The sequence below is a fragment of the Schistosoma mansoni genome, chromosome 1, assembly GCF_000237925.1.
Source record: "Schistosoma mansoni strain Puerto Rico chromosome 1, complete genome".
Lineage (NCBI taxonomy): Eukaryota > Metazoa > Platyhelminthes > Trematoda > Strigeidida > Schistosomatidae > Schistosoma > Schistosoma mansoni.
Window position 1 is genome coordinate 22140205 of NC_031495.1, and position 19511 is coordinate 22159715.

Here is a 19511-nt window from a genome sequence, read left to right on the forward strand (position 1 = left end):
TAAGTTGAAATAGATAACTGTGAGGATGGTCCACAGGTGTTAAGTCGGCTTCCAGAGAACTCTAACAGAGTCTCCAGAGGCTCATAAAGAGCCCCAACCAATCAGCGATTAATTAGAAGTTGTGTGAAGTTATGTTACTAAAATAACGAGATCCTGATTGGCTGAATAACACACTGCTACTATGTAAACTCAAGGTCTCTTAATTACTATAAAATCCCTGTATTTTCTGTACATGAATGAACCTTGCAGTAAAGTGTTTTCTCTCATACTCGAGTCTTCTCCCTGGTGTTCAAGTCGCTGTGTAGTTCTAGCCTGGGGTTATCAGAATAGCTTAGGATCTGAATATAGTGTTCAACCTACAGACGTATCAATAACAGAAATCTATTATCAGAAGGGGTTTTTGTGGAGATTTAGTATTTTCATAGTAGGAAGCGTGAGTCAATTGAAGCTAGATCACCAGGGAAAACCTGAAAGCACTGGATGGCCGTTTCGTCCTACTGTGGGACTCCTCAGCAGTGCGCATCCACGACCTCGCCTCGTGAGATTCGAACTCAGGACCCATCAGTCTCGCCCCAGAACACTTAACCGATAGACTACTGGGCAGGCATCCGATGGTGTTTATGTCCAACAAGTCTTAAAATACACACAGAATCAAAGTATCGTATTAATCAGTCAAATATTTTGAATTGTTACAATTCAGATAAAAGTATAAAATATTGTAGACATGATAGTCTCTATAGATCAGATTGAGCAGATTGTATCAGATTTTATATCCGAAAGTTTCTTCAAAAAAATCTTAACTTGTTCTAAGGTACATTCAAGGTATATAAAAAGTACTTGTAGTAATTCTGTAAAAGGTGAGGATCAACAAATGAAATTAGTCTGAGTTTTATATTTTATTTTCATATTCAACAAATCAATATTAGGAATTTTTCAATGAATTTAGAAATTTCTTTAAAACTGTTAGAAAAAGGAAATGTTCGAAGCTTTCCAATGATTAACAATCTATGTAATCTGAACCTTACTTTTAATCATTTACGAATATGCTTGTCTAATTTGACATCACAAATATATAGTGTTTAAATTTACGCACTCATATCGAAGATGTAACTTATTCTCATCCACTTACAGACACATGCATGCACAAAGGTAAAAGACTCATTGAGTTACATGTTTCTCAGGTTAAAACCTGAGAAACATGACATTCACATGATTAAATTTGTTTATTTGATTTGCTTCATTCTTTAAATTTGAATGAATTTGTAAAAAGCTATTTATTTTTCGAAGTCGTAAAATATCAGAAATTCACTTTAATACCTAATAAAATATTAAATATATGCTAGAATTTAATTGTTTAAATACTGACAGTTTATTAAAACAAATGTGTATAAAGTAAGTATGATCTTTACAACAAACTGTTGATCATTACTTCAGATTTATAACTATAGAATCTGACAAGAATTTACGAAAATGATTGTTCGGTAGGACTAAACTATACTGCCAAACCAATCAGAAGCTTTCGCGGGTTTTCAAGGTCACGGCGCTAAGTTCGGTACCTGATGCTTACGTACGATCGGTTTACAGCGGATTTTAGGGAAGACGTGATAATTCAGCGTCTACAAGAGAAGTGATCATAAGATTTTGGCGCGAAATTCAATTATCCATTTGGATAAATAGAGTTTTGGCATTATAGCTGATGTCAGTTCGTGATGAAAACCCTAAGTATAATTCCTAGCCTTAACCGTGAATTTTAAATCATAATTTGAATTCTTCACACAGGTTTATACCCTCATTTGGTCTTAGTTATTATGTTGACACTCTCAGAGTCACTCTAGCGTCGCTCAAAGGTTGTCCATAACTTATAGTCTCACCCATAACCCTAAACCTTAACTCTAACCCTAAACCTTAAACCATACCAATATACTAGCATTATTGAAGCTATGTGGTCGAGGCAAAAAAGAATTTTTGAGACCTTATCATGGTTTCAGAGGTCGATTACTATGGAGCCATATGGATGTGTTCCTGTACCGTATGCACTATGATTTTAGAACTTCTGAACCTATATCTGACCTTGAGAAGTTTTTGACTCAAGTAAAAGAAGTGTTTCCACTTTAATTCTTTGGTTTTGTATAATAAATTTTTACTGTACACTGTCTTCTGATTAGCTAATATTTCTCAAGGTCATTTAAGATTCGTTCAAAGGTCGGCAGTATAGTTTAGTCCTACCGATTGTTCTTTCTTCTAATCTCTTTATTTTATTTTTATCATTGTGAGAATTCTCAAAGCTTGTGAGAACTATGTGATATATTAGCGCAATACATTTCGAACAACCTGACCACACATGTACTTGTTAAGAACATTTATATATAAAAAGTAAAAGGCCAACTAGACTGGAAATTTGGGGTAGGAGTAGTCAAGGGTAATAATAATAATAAGAAAAATGTGAAAACAATTTGACACCTAATCACTTTGGGTAATATGCTGATATTACCAGGGTAAGTTTAAGGTGAGAACAAACTGTTTTTGAATACACAAAGGGGGTTTGAATTTTCGTATGGTTAAGGTTTCAATAAACCTTAGTATACGACCTTTACACTTTTATACAACACCACAAAAGCCGAGTTAAGATCAATCTTCTTAACAAGTATATGTGTGATCAGATTGTTCGAAATGTATTGCGCTAATATATCACATAGTTCTCATAATCAATCACAAGTTTTACTTGAAGGTTCAAATAATTAATGACTTTAAACTGTTTTTTTTTGTTGTTGAAATTATGGTAGTCTGAAATAAGAAACTCATAATAATGTTACATGTTGATTGTAGATCATTGTTGACACATTTCCGAACTAAAAATAATATATCAATTCTAGACGCATCAATAATAACTCAGATTCACCTATATTTGACAAAAGTGTTATTCCCCCAGGTGTTATAACATAGAACAAATCAGTAAACTAATGTCAGTGTAATTTGAATTTCTGTTATGTGTTAAAATGACCCCAGCACATCAAAATTTATTAGTTTCATATAACAGAAATAAATATATCCCTCTTCACACAGTTCAAAGTAAACAATAGAATTATTTAATTGAGTTATTTTCCTTTTAAAATTGTTTCTTCTAGTGAAACTCATTTAACTAACCTTCTAAGCCACATGAAATAAGATTTTATGTCACACATAATATGTAAAACCATAAGATTCACCAAAAAAAATAAAATAACTGTTATTTGAAGCATCATATCTTCGATGGAATCAATCGTGACCGTATTAAAAGACAGTTTTGTAATGATTCCTAAACTAATATCACTGAATAAAAAAATACTATTATTTACAATTTTCTTAAATATCACTTTCAGTGATGAACGTCGTTACAATAAACATAAGTGGAACCTATACATTCATATATATATATATATATATATATATATATATATATATATATATATAGCATAACGTAATTTTCTGAAACTGTTCTCAATGTATTTGACAAAATACATTGGAGATTATTTGAATGGAAAAATATGTCGATATAACTTAGCTTGACAAGATTAAGCATTTTACCTAGGGAATATAATTCCGTTTTATTATGACAAGAATCTTCTAAAAACGATAAACAACTTCAAATAAACAAATTTGTTCTTTTGTTTACATTCACTATCAGTGTACAAATTCAAATATATAAGTTTACATTGCATAACATCGTTGCTTTCATATATGTCGTTCTAATCTATTTATTGTAATAAATGTGAGTGGTTTCTGGAATTAGAGTCAAATAATCAATTTTGTCTTCAATTCCAAATTATTTCGGATGAGAACTTACATGAAATATGAGATTAAGTGATATGTTAAAAATATTTAATATCATGAATCGATTAATGTTAGACCACCATTAAAAACCTGAAAACACTGGATGGCCTTTTCATCCTAGTGTGGGATTCCTCAGTAGTGAAAATCCATATTCCCATACACAGGATTCGAACCCAGGACCTTCTGCCTCACTCAACCTCTAGACCACTGAGCCGGAATCCAACAGCGTTAATGTTTAACTTCATCCAATCCACGAAGTTGAGCGACCATCTTCTATTGTCTTCAGTGGATAACTGCCCCAAACCTGATACGGATTAGTTCCACTGTTCACAGTTTTCATTAGTGGTCTAACATTGGTCAATTCATGATCTCAATCAAAAAACCTAACAATCTCTACAACCCTATACTGAGAGATAATTATTTGAAGTTGATTTCCACATTTCAGATATATTCCTACAACTACTACTAATAAAAGAAAGTTTACATTAGGACGAAATGCATAGGTTAAATATGAATCAATATTGACTAATTGAAATGAGGTGTTTTATAATATCACCAAGCGTTACAAATCACAAATTACACATTTATTTATTGTTACGTTCAAACTTATAAAGTGTTTATTGCAAATAGTATATTCTAGAAAATTTCCTTATCGTATCAATCTATTCTTAACTAAGTTTATTGCTTAAAATAAATGAATCCACCTTAAGAAATCTCTGATATTATGTTACCATGTATATTTCTTATATAAAATCGTTATATACTATCTTCCAACAGTAAAATATATAACACACGTCATTGGTAAATGAATTCACTCCACATTACAACCTTGCGTTCTACAAATTATTGTATTTACCATACATGTTACAGATCACGATTTTAAGTACAGTATATATTTGCAGCTGTATTATGTTTTAGAATTACTTTGTAAAAATTGGACCTTTATACTAAATCCATGGTTTTCATTTCATATTGTGATGAATTCTTTCCATTGATTTAAATACATCTCAATCCATATGTATAGTACAACTTAAAGAATTCAAAGACCACGTATTTTTACTAAAGTAACACCCTAAATACTTTAAGCGTTTAATTAGTGGGATTTATCGATATTATTTGAAAGATGACGTTAAAATCAAGGTCGAATAAACGAAACTCCTGTCAGTAAAAAAATCTTTTTATGAAGGAAAGTTTGTTTTTCCATAATATTAACTGAAGCTGTACGATCGCATATACACTAACTTAACGCATCTGGAAGTTTATAGGTAAAAATCCGTCTGACAAAGTCAATAATTCCACAGAAATACAGAATATCAAAATGTGGTTATGTAATGACTTGTTGAAAAATTGTAACGTTAAAATGGTTTACGGATAAGGGATAATTATTTATGTGATTAAAATAAAGAAAAGAATGATTTTTTTAAACTTTAGATAACCAATAATTATAAAGATTATAAGGAATAATGACAACAAATTATTACCTATGGGAAATTAAATAGTGGGTCAGAACTATGGTAAAATAAAAGATTTAAGGCGTTGCTGTTGTAGAGTTTAGGCTTGAATCAATGAATTCCTAAATAACCCACGATACATTCAATTCTTATTTCAATTATATTTAAGCTGATTTGTTTGACCACATGAATGGGTTTGACAGAGAGTGTGATAAGGCAAATTGACTAGGATTTAGAAGAAATACCAAAATCTAGTTTTTAATATCTAGTAGTTGCGTACACCTTTTGACAATAAGGTAGTAGAACAACTAGAGGTGTGTTTAGAATGATTTAAATTTGTTTCACAGTTCTAACGTACACAACGTGAGCAATTAAATTCATAGATGGACACCATTGTGGCACAAAACGACACCATATCTCTATCATATCCAAAAGTCAAAGGTCAATTGGGTAGAACAATAAAAAATTCTACAGAACAGAACATTTCTCTCGAAATTCTCCAGTTTCTTTTTTTTTGAGAATCATTCACGTAGTGTTTTATCTAAGTTTACTTTAAATAAAAATGCACCTATTTGTCAGTTTAAACATTTAGCACAATATGTCAGTAATTAAAAGTTTGAATGCTGAACTATTAGAGAAAAGAGTTTCATTCTTCTGACACCATATTTTTTTATTTTATCCAAAGACTGTGAGTTTGAGCATATATATTACTTACTTATTTACATCTGTTACTCCTAATGGAAGAGTATAGGTAGCACACCAGTATTCTCCATCCAACTCTGTCCTGAGCAATCCTTTCCAGTTGCTATTCATCCTTTTCATATCTGCTTCTATTTCCCTGCGTAATGTGTTCTTCGGCCTTCCTCTTTTCCGCTTCCCTTTCCGGATTCCAAGTTAGGGATTGCCTTGTAATGCACATTGGCGATTTCCTCAATGTATGTCCGATCCATTTCCAACGTCTTTTCCTAATTTCCTCTTCAGCTGGAAGCTGGTTTATCCTCTCCCATAAAACGCTGTTACTGATAGTGTCCGGCCAGTGAATGTTGAGTATTTTGCGTGGAAAACTGTTTATAAATCATTGCTGAATCTTCAATATTAATTCTCAATTTTATTTCTAATAGAACAACCTGTCTGATGATCAACAGACTGACTAAATTTGCCACAGCAGTGGTAAATTTAAAGATATTGTAAATCAAACATTATTTATATCATTTGACCTGTTGTCATTGTAAATGATACGGTTACTGTTATTATTCAATTAGCATAAAATAAGTCATTTCAAATGCAACCCCCAAATCTTCTTTGATGTTGTTCAAAAATAAACACTTTCAATAAGTCCCTATAGTTATTTATAGAGAAAATGAACATTCATATGCTTAGAATGCCCCCAAATGCTCTCATACGGCCGAGAGTGGGGAGAGTCCACTCTCTCTCTCTCGAAATGCTCTCACATGGCCACGCGTATATAGCCTCTGACAGGGAAGCCTTACTCATTACCTCCTCGCACCAGGGGTGTTGTTTACGAAATTGAGAGGACGGAAAGCGAATATCCAGCGCCTTAACCGGGTCGGTGGACACGGCGAATCGATCTAGCAGAGTTGGAAAACCCTGATTCTAAACCAATGGTGCACATGGGCTCCAGTATCCTGAAGGAACAAATGGCGTATGAATCAATCGTTGGTCACCGGCTACCATGGGACTGCATCTCCTTACGATGCTCCACGGCCTTGTGGATCAGACATTTAAATCAAAAGCTCCAGGTGTAGCTCCTTAAGAAAACCACCTGCTTCAGTTTTGGGCACCTGGGCAGTATCACAGCCTTCACACAAATCAAATGAGATTTGTGTGGCACATATATATCTGGTGCTTCCTTGTACCAATATTTATGTGTTTAAATAAATAAATAAACAAACAAACATATACTTTGAAATTTTATACAGAAGTTCAGTTTTGTGATAAGTTAAGTTCCAATACTAGTTAACTTCATAATTTGTATCGTATGATCTTTTTTAAAGTTCATCTTAAATACAAAAAAAATTAAGAAAACATTTCGTCTGACTTCATGCTAAATAATCTTTCCATAAACTAATGTAATTAATAAGTAACTAATATATATATACCAATTTACATATTAAAATATTTTGTCCTCAATTTATTTCATTGTTTAAATAGTTACCATAGTTAATAAACTGTTTACAATTAAATTTAATTGAAGATGATTAGTGAAGTGTATACAAGTTTTTGTTTTAAACAAGATCTAAGTATTTCAGATTTCAAAGAAAGAATATTCAGAATAGATAATTAAGTTAAAACGTATTTTAAATGTTAAACTATTCCTTTTGTTTATTCATGTAATAACATCATATTAGGAAGCTATATATGCATATGTATATTCTATGAGACGCAATTACTATCATCAAAGATAAGAGTATATGAATTGATAAAAACCATAGAAAATGCGTACATGAAAAATGATACAATAAGAAATGTAACCATCCTTTTTACAAAAATAATAACCATCTGTCAAGTCAATGTTGAATAATAGTAGATTTAAAAGTTGCACATGAAACTATTTATTATTTTGTTTTAATGAATTTGTTTTAAGTTTAAATTCATTTGGTATTGTTTAGTTGAATCTTCACATGGATGTTTAGATCTATAATTGATCAATGTCTTATTGACATATGTGTATACTGTGCATATTGCCTCGATATTGTCTTAATTCACAAGCAGAAGATAGATGAGGGAAGAACGGGAACAGAAAGCATTTGGTATTTAAGTTTATTTAAATATATACTTTATTGTTGTACTAATGATCTTTAAGTATCATTTAGTATAATTGAATTAAAATTATTATGATAAATTTGAGGAGATTATAAAGTTCTTTTTTGAAGCCAAATAATAAACCAACAATTAACATGCATAAAGGCATGTTTCATTTTGTTGTATATATGAAATATTCAAATCTATAGTAGCTATCTAACTTTGTTTAAATGGTTGATAATTTAGTTAAATTTCACTAAAAACCATACATTACACATTAGTATTACTTGTTTGAATCTCCCCATTGATATTTAGGACTGCAACTGGTCAGTCTCTTATTGGCATATGTGCATACTGTGTGTATTGCCTCGATATAGCCTTATTTCACAAGCGTTGTAAGCAAAGATGGATAGTGGTTAGCAGTGGAATCCAGGACGCATGTTTCGTTCTATTTGGTACATCCAGCTGACGAGTCCCTGATGGGACGAAACGCGCGTCCTAGATTCCACTGCTAGCCACTATCCATTTTTGCTTACTATACATTACGTAGTTCCATTCATGAACTTTGCTAGGTAATATACTGTCTGTTTTTGACATAACATGTTGTCTTTCAATATTTTCATTGTCCGTGTACTTAGCCTACTTCATTATTACGATAATTGTCAGGAGAAATTTGTAGTGCTTAACGGTCATGGTATACTTGCTTGGCAGATCCTAATTCAGCTAAAATAAGACTTTATTTCTTATTGTGTTTGCATTAAGAACTTCTAAATGTTATAGAAAGCATGGATATTATATAACCAGCAAAAGCAAGCATGACTACCTACTTTGTGACCGTCATTAATTTATATACATTAAATTTTGATTTAGACTTTGTATATGAGATATTCATAAACTTTGCTACATTCCTCAATTACTAACTATTAGTTAAGGGATTATAAACGCGATATTTACTGTTTTTTAACACTTATCCGAAGCATAGCAATATACCTGCCATAGGTACTTTCAATTCTAAGGTTTTCACTATTGATGAATTGATACAACATAAACTAATATAATGTGTACATGTTTTCTAATAGTTTATATCAAGTAATGACCCTCACACGTTGATGATTCTTTTCAGTCAAAATTTCGAATTTCTTTCAAGGTATTTAATAGTTGAGATAAAACAGTTCTGCCTTCCAATGCTTCAATGGTTTGTAGAGTTAGATATATTTTAAAAGTAAACACAACCTGAGCTGACTGTTCAACATCAAGCTAGTTATGTTTAACCAAAATAAAGCAACCGAGACTTCCAGGGTGAATTGAATTTCACTGACATTTTATTCATCCCTCATTCTATTCAGTAGAATGATAATTGTATTTGTCTAATTTCATACGTGGTAATAAAATTATAACCACAATTCATGCTACTCACTATACTTGACCCACTAAGATGATACATAATACGAAGTTCACAAATAGACACAATCCAGATTTTTTCATTCGCTGGGTATAATTTTACAGCTGACTTAAAGTAGTATAATTCATAAATTCCATAAACTATACATTCTAACTCCGAGTGTTTATTAAATTGTTCCTCTAGGTAACAGTCAGTGAGGCATTCACTGAAGCGCTTTATTTATGCGTACATCAGCTAGAAGACATAAATGTTTAGGATAGATAAATAGCTAGTAGTCGTTAGAGAATATGATTACATTTTATCTGTTTAAGTCCTGTAGGGTACGGATTTCTATTATCTCACGTATTCAGTGATTTAATAACATGTAGAACTTGACAGCTTGGAACAGAAAAAAATCCATTACAGCTCGCCATAATCTAAATAGACTTAGATGTAATAAAAGCATTGTTTCCACATAGTCCATAACTATAGTGTCATTTAAGTCGATACATAAACAGAAATTAAGTAATATATGTATATGGATGGCCTCGCATAATTACCCGATGCAGTACAATTAAGAACGTAGATCAAAGATAAAATGGGAATACATACTGTCTCAAGAAACTCATTTGGTCCGGATTAACCATGTTGCTGCTATTCAGCATATCAACTTTTGGATTTGGCTTCTAATATTCTTCAAACCAACGATATAATTCATAGACAGAAGTCGATTGACCGAATATAATGGATATGAAATAAATAATGATTATCGTAATGCTTCATATAAACAAATGGATTGAAATACTAGTATTGAATATTTTATTCAGAAACCCTTTTAGCTTTTAAAGGCTGTACAATCATATTTATATGCGTTATTTCATGCTAATAATTTTTGTATGTTAGTATCCATGCTTATAACAGGTGAGGATCATGAGATACGATTCACGTTAATGGAATATTTATCAGATATCATATAAAATTATAAGACATGTGAGGATTAAAGGTGAGACTTAACTATTAATCGAGAAATTATTTTAGGCAAGTGAAGGTCATTGTAAGGGAGCAAAGAGATTGAGTAAAGTTGATATTACAATAATAATACAATGAATAAAATGTGTGAACAGTAATAAAATAGATTCGGATAAGAAAAACCTGGAAGGAGATAATGTATGAATTAAGGACATATTTAGTGAATAAGCATTGGCAGAACAAAACTAAAAAAGAAGCATATAAAGGGGATTGCAGAAATAAAGGACATTAACCAGGCTTTATATATGAGTATTATCAACACTTTCTTGATGTAAAATAAGATAAGTTGTTTCGTACTGGGAATTGAGAACTTAGTAGCAAGATAATATTTAAAATATACAACAAAATATCCTTGATCTGATTATATATATGTTTATCATTATGTTTTATTAAATCATATGTATTTTGTAATAACATATTGAGATACTTCATAAGTCCTATCAAAGTATTTTGATTAGTCATGCAAACAATTCACACCTACATGTATGAGTTCATTCATATTATATACATGTATATTATAAAATAGATGGATATATTCTATATAACAAAACTGACAATGAAGCTTATTAAATTATTTGATCTAAATAATTCTAATAGTTGAGATCATAAGTCAATTGAAGCTAGACCACCATGGAAAACCTGGAAGCACTGGACGGCCATTTCTTCCTATCGTGGGACTCCTCACAGTGGCAGTACGCATCCACGATCTCGCCTCGCGAGATTCGAACCCAGGACCTACCAGTTACGAGCCAGAGCCCTTTGGGTGCGCACTGCTGAGGAGTCCCACCTCGCAAGATTCGAACCCAGAGCCTATCAGTCTCATGATGATGATGGTGGTGGTGGTCTGACTTTAATGGATTCATGATCCCAACTATTAAAATGACTAATATTTATTTGTTTACTTTTCTTAACATTTAATTAAAACAAACTATTTCTTAGTTGAAATCATGAGTCAATTGAAGCTAGACCACCATGGAAAACCTGGAAGCACTGGACGGCCATTTCGTCAAGGTGTGGGACTCCTCAGCAGTGCGCATCCACGATCCCGTCTCACGAGATTCGAACCCAGGACCTACCAGTCTCGTCCCATAATAGGACGAAACGGCCGTCTAGTGCTTCCAGGTTTTCCATGGTGGTCTAGATTCAACTGACTCATGATTTAAACTTTTGTTTTATTTCACATCAATTTACGGGTTGTTCAATGTACTAGAGGTTGATTAAAAATGTTTTGTTCTAATCATCCTATATCTACGAGATTTAAAAGTTATTTTCTTATTTACCTATTGTTTTTAGTCTCTATAACGCTACTACCCATGGTCTGACAAAGTAGAGTACACATAGTAATTTGTGCTTTTGTGCAGTCAGAAATTTTAAGTTAATTATTGCATAAGTTTTGAGTCATGATTAATCGGAAAATAATAAGAAATTGATCTGGTCTCTATCACTGAATTCTGATTGGACACCAAATTAGAAACAGATTGAGTGTCAATAAGCATTAGGAATATTTTGTCGTTCAATTAGCACGTCGAAGGTTATCCATTCCACTGGTAATATGGGTGATCTGACCAATAATCGGGCTTGTGAAAGACCGTACAACCACTCTCCTGTGCCCAGATATTATATCAACGATTTACTTTTTTCCATTACGTCACATGGTTTCTGTTCCATCTTTGTCGGAAATTAATATATATATGATAATTTTTTGACATTTTATCCTTCGAAGACCTAAAAGTGTCGTTATTCTTTATATAAAAATTGACTATACTTTTCTGTAGAGTTGAGATCATAAGTCAATTGAAGCTAGACCACCATGGAAAACCTGGAAGCACTGGACGGCCATTTCTTCCTATCGTGGGACTCCTCACCAGTGAGCATCCACGATCGCGCCTCGCGAGGTTCGAACCGAGGATCTATAGGTCTCGCGCCAGAGCATTTAAGCGATAGACCACTTAGCCGGCATCCAACGGTGTTAATTTCTAAATTCAACTAATCCACGAAATTGAGCAACCGTTCAGCACTGTCTTCAGTGAGTTACTATCTTACAACAGATCTAAATAGTTCAAGAACATTAACTGTATAGTTGTGTGTAAATATGCTTTCTTTTTTTATGTTTAATTCTATATTTATTAGGCTATATGCTAGTGAGTTTTTTTTTCCTTGAAAAAGCTTGGACCAGATTGCTAGGCGAAACGTTGGGTTTACTTCTAATTCATTCGCTGAGATTTTACAAATATATTATTGCTATTTAATGTCTTATATCAACTCGGTGCCCAAATACTGTGAAACTATTCGCTCTAATTTAGACGAAAGTTCTTATATACTCATTTATATCAATAAACCATATTTGAACTTTTACCATAACACTATTTTTACTATTCCAACAAAATACAAGTTTATATTTACTATTACAAATGAATACAACAAGTTTGTATCAGAAAATTAGATTGTTTCCATCATTAGCTAGTTAATAATCATATACTGAGTAAACGTAGTAAATGTGTTTTCTGTCATTTTGTTTTTGTAAAGACCTTTAACTGAAAACAATTTTTTCATTAAATTTAAGAAGCATAATACTACTAAGTATTAGCTGATTTAAGTACTATTTCAATATATAGAAATAGAACTCTAAAAATCTGAAAATCGATCGATTATGAATTTAAATGAAACAATGATATCATGTTCAATTAATTCACATAATTCACATTTTCTTTGTTCAAATCTGAAGAATAAGAGAATGAAACGAGTTTAAACATTTCAGAATCACAATATTCATATTATCAATGTATCATAAATTGACCAGGGTAAATTATATCACCCGACCGGAAGTTAGTAATTTGAAAGAGAGAAACGTCCTATTTGTTTTCAGTTTATTTAAACAAAATAAATGGATGGAAATGAAATGTTCAGCAACAATACTAACATGTATGATGAGGATAACATCTGACAAACCATGTTAAATATGATATACTTATTTCAGCTAGATATTACTATTCACAGATATGCTTTCAATATTCCTATGATGATAACATAAGAAAACAGTTTAAACAAATACAAATTTTCCATAATTTTTTTATTTCAGTCAATTGGTTGTGAAGTCTAGTTAGAAGTCAGTGAAAATATCAATTTAGCTGAAATTAGTTTCTCGAAACAAAAATAGATTTCATCCAAGCAAGTGATAGTTAAGTATGTTCAATATTAAGTGTTTTCAAACTGATCAAATTAAACGTATGCTAAAATCACTACAGTTTATGAACATTATTGTTTAGTTTTATCCGATATGATAACAATGTATTAATCAACAGTCCCACCATATACAATTATCTGGTAGAATAACCAATATTTTAGAATAATACAGTTAGATTTATGTTTGGTTGGATTACTTTTTCAACACGTTCTGGGATCAGGCTAAATTTACCAACCATAAGTTTAATCTATCTCTTCCAAAAAAGAAACAGTGTAAAATGACTTCTCGTTGGAAATCAGTTTCAGCTAGTATTTGATATCAGTGACGGTTACATAATACACTGTATTATAATACATTCAACATGTTTATGTTCACTTTTTACATGGCTTTATTCTATTGACTGTATTTTAATCATAATTTATACTGCTTGACACTGATTAATACACAGTGATCAATCAATTATAAATACATCTCAGTCCTATAGGAGGTCAGTCGTGGCTCGGATAACTGGGTGACACGGAATCGAATCCATCAGGGAGCATCAGTTCCTTCAAAATACAGGTACACCTTGCTGACGAGTGCCAAGTAGCATGAAACCTAGGTCCAGGGTTTCTTGTTGATTACCACCAACCACCTCTATTTCGATATTATTTAACTGACCAATATCATCACATTAGTTATAACTAATTATTTTGAAAAAAATCTTTATTAATCAATCGTATCACAGTGTACTCATAAGTCAACAAAGAATTTATCAGTTTTCAATAGATTACTTTCCTTATTCAATAAATGAATAGAACATTGAATATTCAGTAATTATTTCTTTTAATTATCAACATGAATGATTTCATTACGAATATTTAGTCGTGTATGGAAGAAATAGAATGAAACAATGAGAAAAACGCCTCAAGCTTCATTTAATAAACGATTCATGGAAAATAATTGGTTTAGATTATGACCTCAGTAGTAATTTAATGTCCTTAGAAAGTTTGATTCCAATATTTATTGAACATTGAATTAAATATCATCTTTTATTTAGATACAATCTCAATCGTTAATAACTATAAGTTATTTTCACAATATTTACTTGTTATTAGTAAATCTAAAAGGTGATTAACATCAAAACAAACAAACATTTTATTCAACTTATTCATAAAACATGGGATCCTGGATGCGCACTGCTGAGGAGCCCCATAATAGGACTAAACGGCCGTCCAGTGCTTCCAGGTTTTCCATGGTGGTCTAGCTTCAATTGACTCATGATCTCAACTCTATAAAACTTATCCATTGTTGATCTAAAATTCTACATAGTTACATGATGTTTCAGATTGTGACAAAATAATACAAACTTTATATGACAGTGGTATTATCTTCAAAGGTTCATAGTGACTATTGAAAATTGAACTTCTATTCTGTAAGTACATGTTTGTTATGATGATAACTTCGTATAATATAATAATAAAGACAGGTAAAACTTAAGATATGGTTTACTAAATAATTATTTTTATGTTATAAACAATGTACTGATACAATGAAATATGGTTATCTACCAATCTTCTTAATTATTATAAAAAACACTTTCTCAATCAGGATAAACATTCTGTTTTGTGATTAATTTGTAATGTCTGTTTCAGGAATCGATAACAAAAATGGTTCATATAAAGGTTAAATTCGATTCATTTATAAGAACGCGAATCGATCTCTTCATTGTCGTGCCATAATGAAGATAATCAATCAAAGGATAAAGACGAAAATTCACTTTAGCTTTCAAATATGCACGTTGTTCGTGTGCTATAGTCAGTAATATTCCTTAAAGTAGTAATGGATCTGGGACAGCTTTTTCGGATGTTTTTTATTCTATTGGTTTTGCGCTTGTTAATATTAATTTAGCAATAGTCACTCTACACATTTGAGCAATTCCAGCTAAAAAGGCACAATTATATCTTAGAGATGTCAATAAACTAAAACGTTAACGCCTACTACTATAGACTGTTCATAATAAAAAGTATTTGACTTTTAATACACATTATATGCCATAAGTAAAAAATAAAAGAATTACAATCTATATGTTCAACATTCTATCTAGACAATTTTACAAAAATCGGAGTCATGAAATACGCAACTGATGAATCTCATCAGTACTTTTGAGCTTTTTTATTAAATAAAAGAAAAAACTTCAACTTTTTATCAGCGGTATCGAAGATATAAGCAATTGATGGTAAATATAAACTGGCAGTGATTTACATATAAAACCACAGTCAACATTAAGTATCTTTTAAATGACACATAAAATGCTTTTCAGAACTTAGAACATAGATATTACTCATCACCATTAAATGTGATTAATTGAGCATTTAAATATATTAGTAAACTTTAAATGATGATATTGACCTTAAGTAATTGCACAGCTAACAGCGCTTGAATGTTTTGATTTCGGAACAATAATATTATTCATGGGAAGAACATAATACCGAATTAAAATGAACCGTCCAATATTATTTACTAGAAAAATGTTACATAAGAGCACTTTAAACAGAACAATAACTCGATGTGCTCTATATATATTACGCCTGTTGCCTCTCGTGGAGGAACGTGGGCCGACCCACAGGATTCTCCATCGAACTATGCCCTCAGCAATCATATCCATTGTTTTTCTGGTTGGTGTCTGATTCCGATCCCTGGTGCAATGTATTTTCTATCTTACTTTTCCCTTCAGAATTCTAAGTTAACGATGATTTCGTGATGCCATTTGATGACTTTTGCAATGTATGTCCTCATTTCCGTTGCTGATTGACTGGTCTTCCCGGTTCCCTACATTGCCCGGACATTCCATATACCCATATTGGTTGTTACTCTGGTTGTTAGATTATGGAATAAGCCGAAGGATCTTGGCGTCAATATTCTTCTAAATGAAGGTCCTTCAACTCCCAGGTCAGAGTTCAAGTGGTTTAGATGGTTTGCTCTGGTTGTTCGTTTTTTATCAAGATTGTTTTGTACGCGACGAGGTTGCTGACTCCATGCCCAACTTCCTCACTTTACCAGGGTAGTAATCCTAGAAGTGCTACAAGCGGAGTCATATATATATATATATATATATATATATATATATATATATATCGTGCCACATCAATCGTTTACGATTAATGAAACAAGTGATAATGGTTAAGTGATGTGAACTTTATTTTTTGTCGTTATGGAATATAGGTATTTCTTTTTGTGCGCCATCCATATAACGCTGGTAGATTGTATCAAAATTAACTTGATGCAACGTGAATAATTTTTCACTCAAATATGAATAAATCAATTTAAATCAACACTTTCGTAATTTAAATACAACTAGTATTTATCCGAAAAACGATTGGCGAATTTCTATTAAATTTACTTTTCAATCACAGCAGAGATATGTATTTTGTAGGGGAAGTATAGATAATACCGTATGATATGAATAATTTTGCAACGGTCAATAAAAAGCATCCAATTCGTCAGTTTTTTCTACACAAATATCAAGTGTTCGCATTATTTAATACACATTGGATTTAAAAGAAATCCAGAGAAAACTTATACACAAACTTTCACTGTCTTGAATGAATGTTCAGACGATAAAATTTGATTCGAGGATAAAAAAACTCTTTGGTTAATTTAAAACAACAGCCGGAGTTTTTCAAAATCTTACTACAGAACTGGAGAAAGAAGGTGAACTGTTGGTAAACAGTAATGCTTTATGGTGACTGAACTTCGAGGATAATGTGTAGTCTGTTAAAAAAATAGAAAATATCATCAAGTTGATGGAAAATTCACTCAATAAAATTATATTGTAGTGAATGAGATATACAACTTTTCTAAACTCTCTCATAGAACCAATCAGTCAATGTGGGGCACGTTACATAGGCCGCACAAAGCGATCGCTTTCCAAACGCATCTCGGAACACTATCCGTCTTGGCTCCTAAAAGGAGAATGTAAAAAGATAACTAGTTCGATACAAGAGCATTTGATCAACTGTGGACACGTCAGTCTAAAAGACTCGTCTTTTAAAGTAATCTATAGAGTCAAAGGAACCGGATCCAAGGGGGGTCGAATCAATATTTTATGCACTGCTGAGGCATTGGCAATCTGTGAATTCAAACCTGAACTTTGCGTGCAGAAACGATTTGTCCAACCTCTCAACCTTTCTTGGCCCTAATTCCCTTAATGGGTATGTTCTTGGTTTTTATTTCTTTTCTGCACTTTAATTTGACCATTATCGGTTTTTTGTTGTTTTTAAATTACTATTTTACATTTTAAGCTCTAATCAGTTATTATTATTACCTTATACAAGTTTTCTTGATTATTATTATGACCTTTGTGTTGGTCGCTTTTCTTCATATTTGTCAATTAGACTATCTGATCTATAAATTATTTTCTTCCTTACTCCTTGATTAGTACGTAAACTCATTTGTTATTTATTGTCGAGTCAATTCATAATAAAATTAGTGTTGAATGGAGTTCCCATCAGTTTGTGAAGTGAAACCATTTTATGCTTTATATAAATAGTTCAAATGGTAGTCCTTTATATTTCGCTTCTTTATCAGTGAGTGTATATCATTTTAATTCCGTCATTTTAAATACTAGTAGTTATGTAATTATTCAATGGCCTTAGCTATATGGCTAATAACATCTTCTGTCTCCTTTTTCCAATCAAAATATGTTACATATAATGGACAAACTTCATGGAGTCAACGAACTGCTTAGTAATCTCAAAAATACTCAAACGTCACTATTACCAAAGTATTTACTTATGCAAAGTAGCGGTAAAGATTAAATATATGTCTTGAATAAAAACGGAATAAATAAACTGATTACTTTGATACAATCAACAACAACGACAGCTACATTTGTTTAAATGTCATATAAAGTGTAATATACATATCAAAACAAAATTAAAATAACTTTTAACTTTGATCTTAATCTTGTTAACGCTTTTTATTTGCTACTTAACTCAACACTTTTTTTCTGAATCTTTATTTCAGAGTTACATCTCTAATTATCAATGAATGAGTTAGCATCTTAAATAAATGTCTTGCAAGTTAAGGTGGTTGAATTAATAATGTCACCCATAAAAGTGATTATGGAGTATAATCACCTTAAAACTAAATATGTTTTTGAAGTTGTCTGTAGTTAGTGGTAAAATGTACTGAATCAATTGTCCTCTTTGATACATCTGAGAATAATGTAGAAGCCATTTTTGGATGTTTTTGTATTTCATATAAACTTTGAAATTTAGTTCATAGTGTTTTTGAATAGAAAAAGTGTGCAATCATATGGGCATTGTTGTTTTCAATGTACTGATGACATCATTCTCAGTAAACATTAGGTCTGTTGAACGTTTCAACATAATGAGACATAAGTGCTGTGATTATCGTTTCATGATAAGACTTATATAAATAGTTCAACCGCATTTTAATGAAAATTGGTATTTGACCAGATATTCATAATGGTTTCGCCAAGTTTATGTGCCGATAATGAAGATGATAATGTGAATTGGGTTTATTTCCTTACTGTGATGGCTTTCATGTATGAGTCGAATACGCTTTTCATAAGTAAACAAATAACTACCTTCTCTTTGTCTTTAAACACAATGTTTGTTTCGTGGCTGTATAACTCTTATTCAACAAGTCTGATTCGCCACTTAAAAAGGTAATGAATAGGGTTCATACTTGTTTTCAATATATATGGACAAAATGTTCGAATGTTTGTTAATTGATAATGTTTAACGCAATTACTTCACTGATTTGATTAAATCAATTACTCAATTTACTTATACCTTTAAAAATCAAATGTGTAGCAACATATCTTCACAGTTGATTCGCGCGTTGTATAAAAAGTGAGACAAATAATACTTTGGCAGACATACTA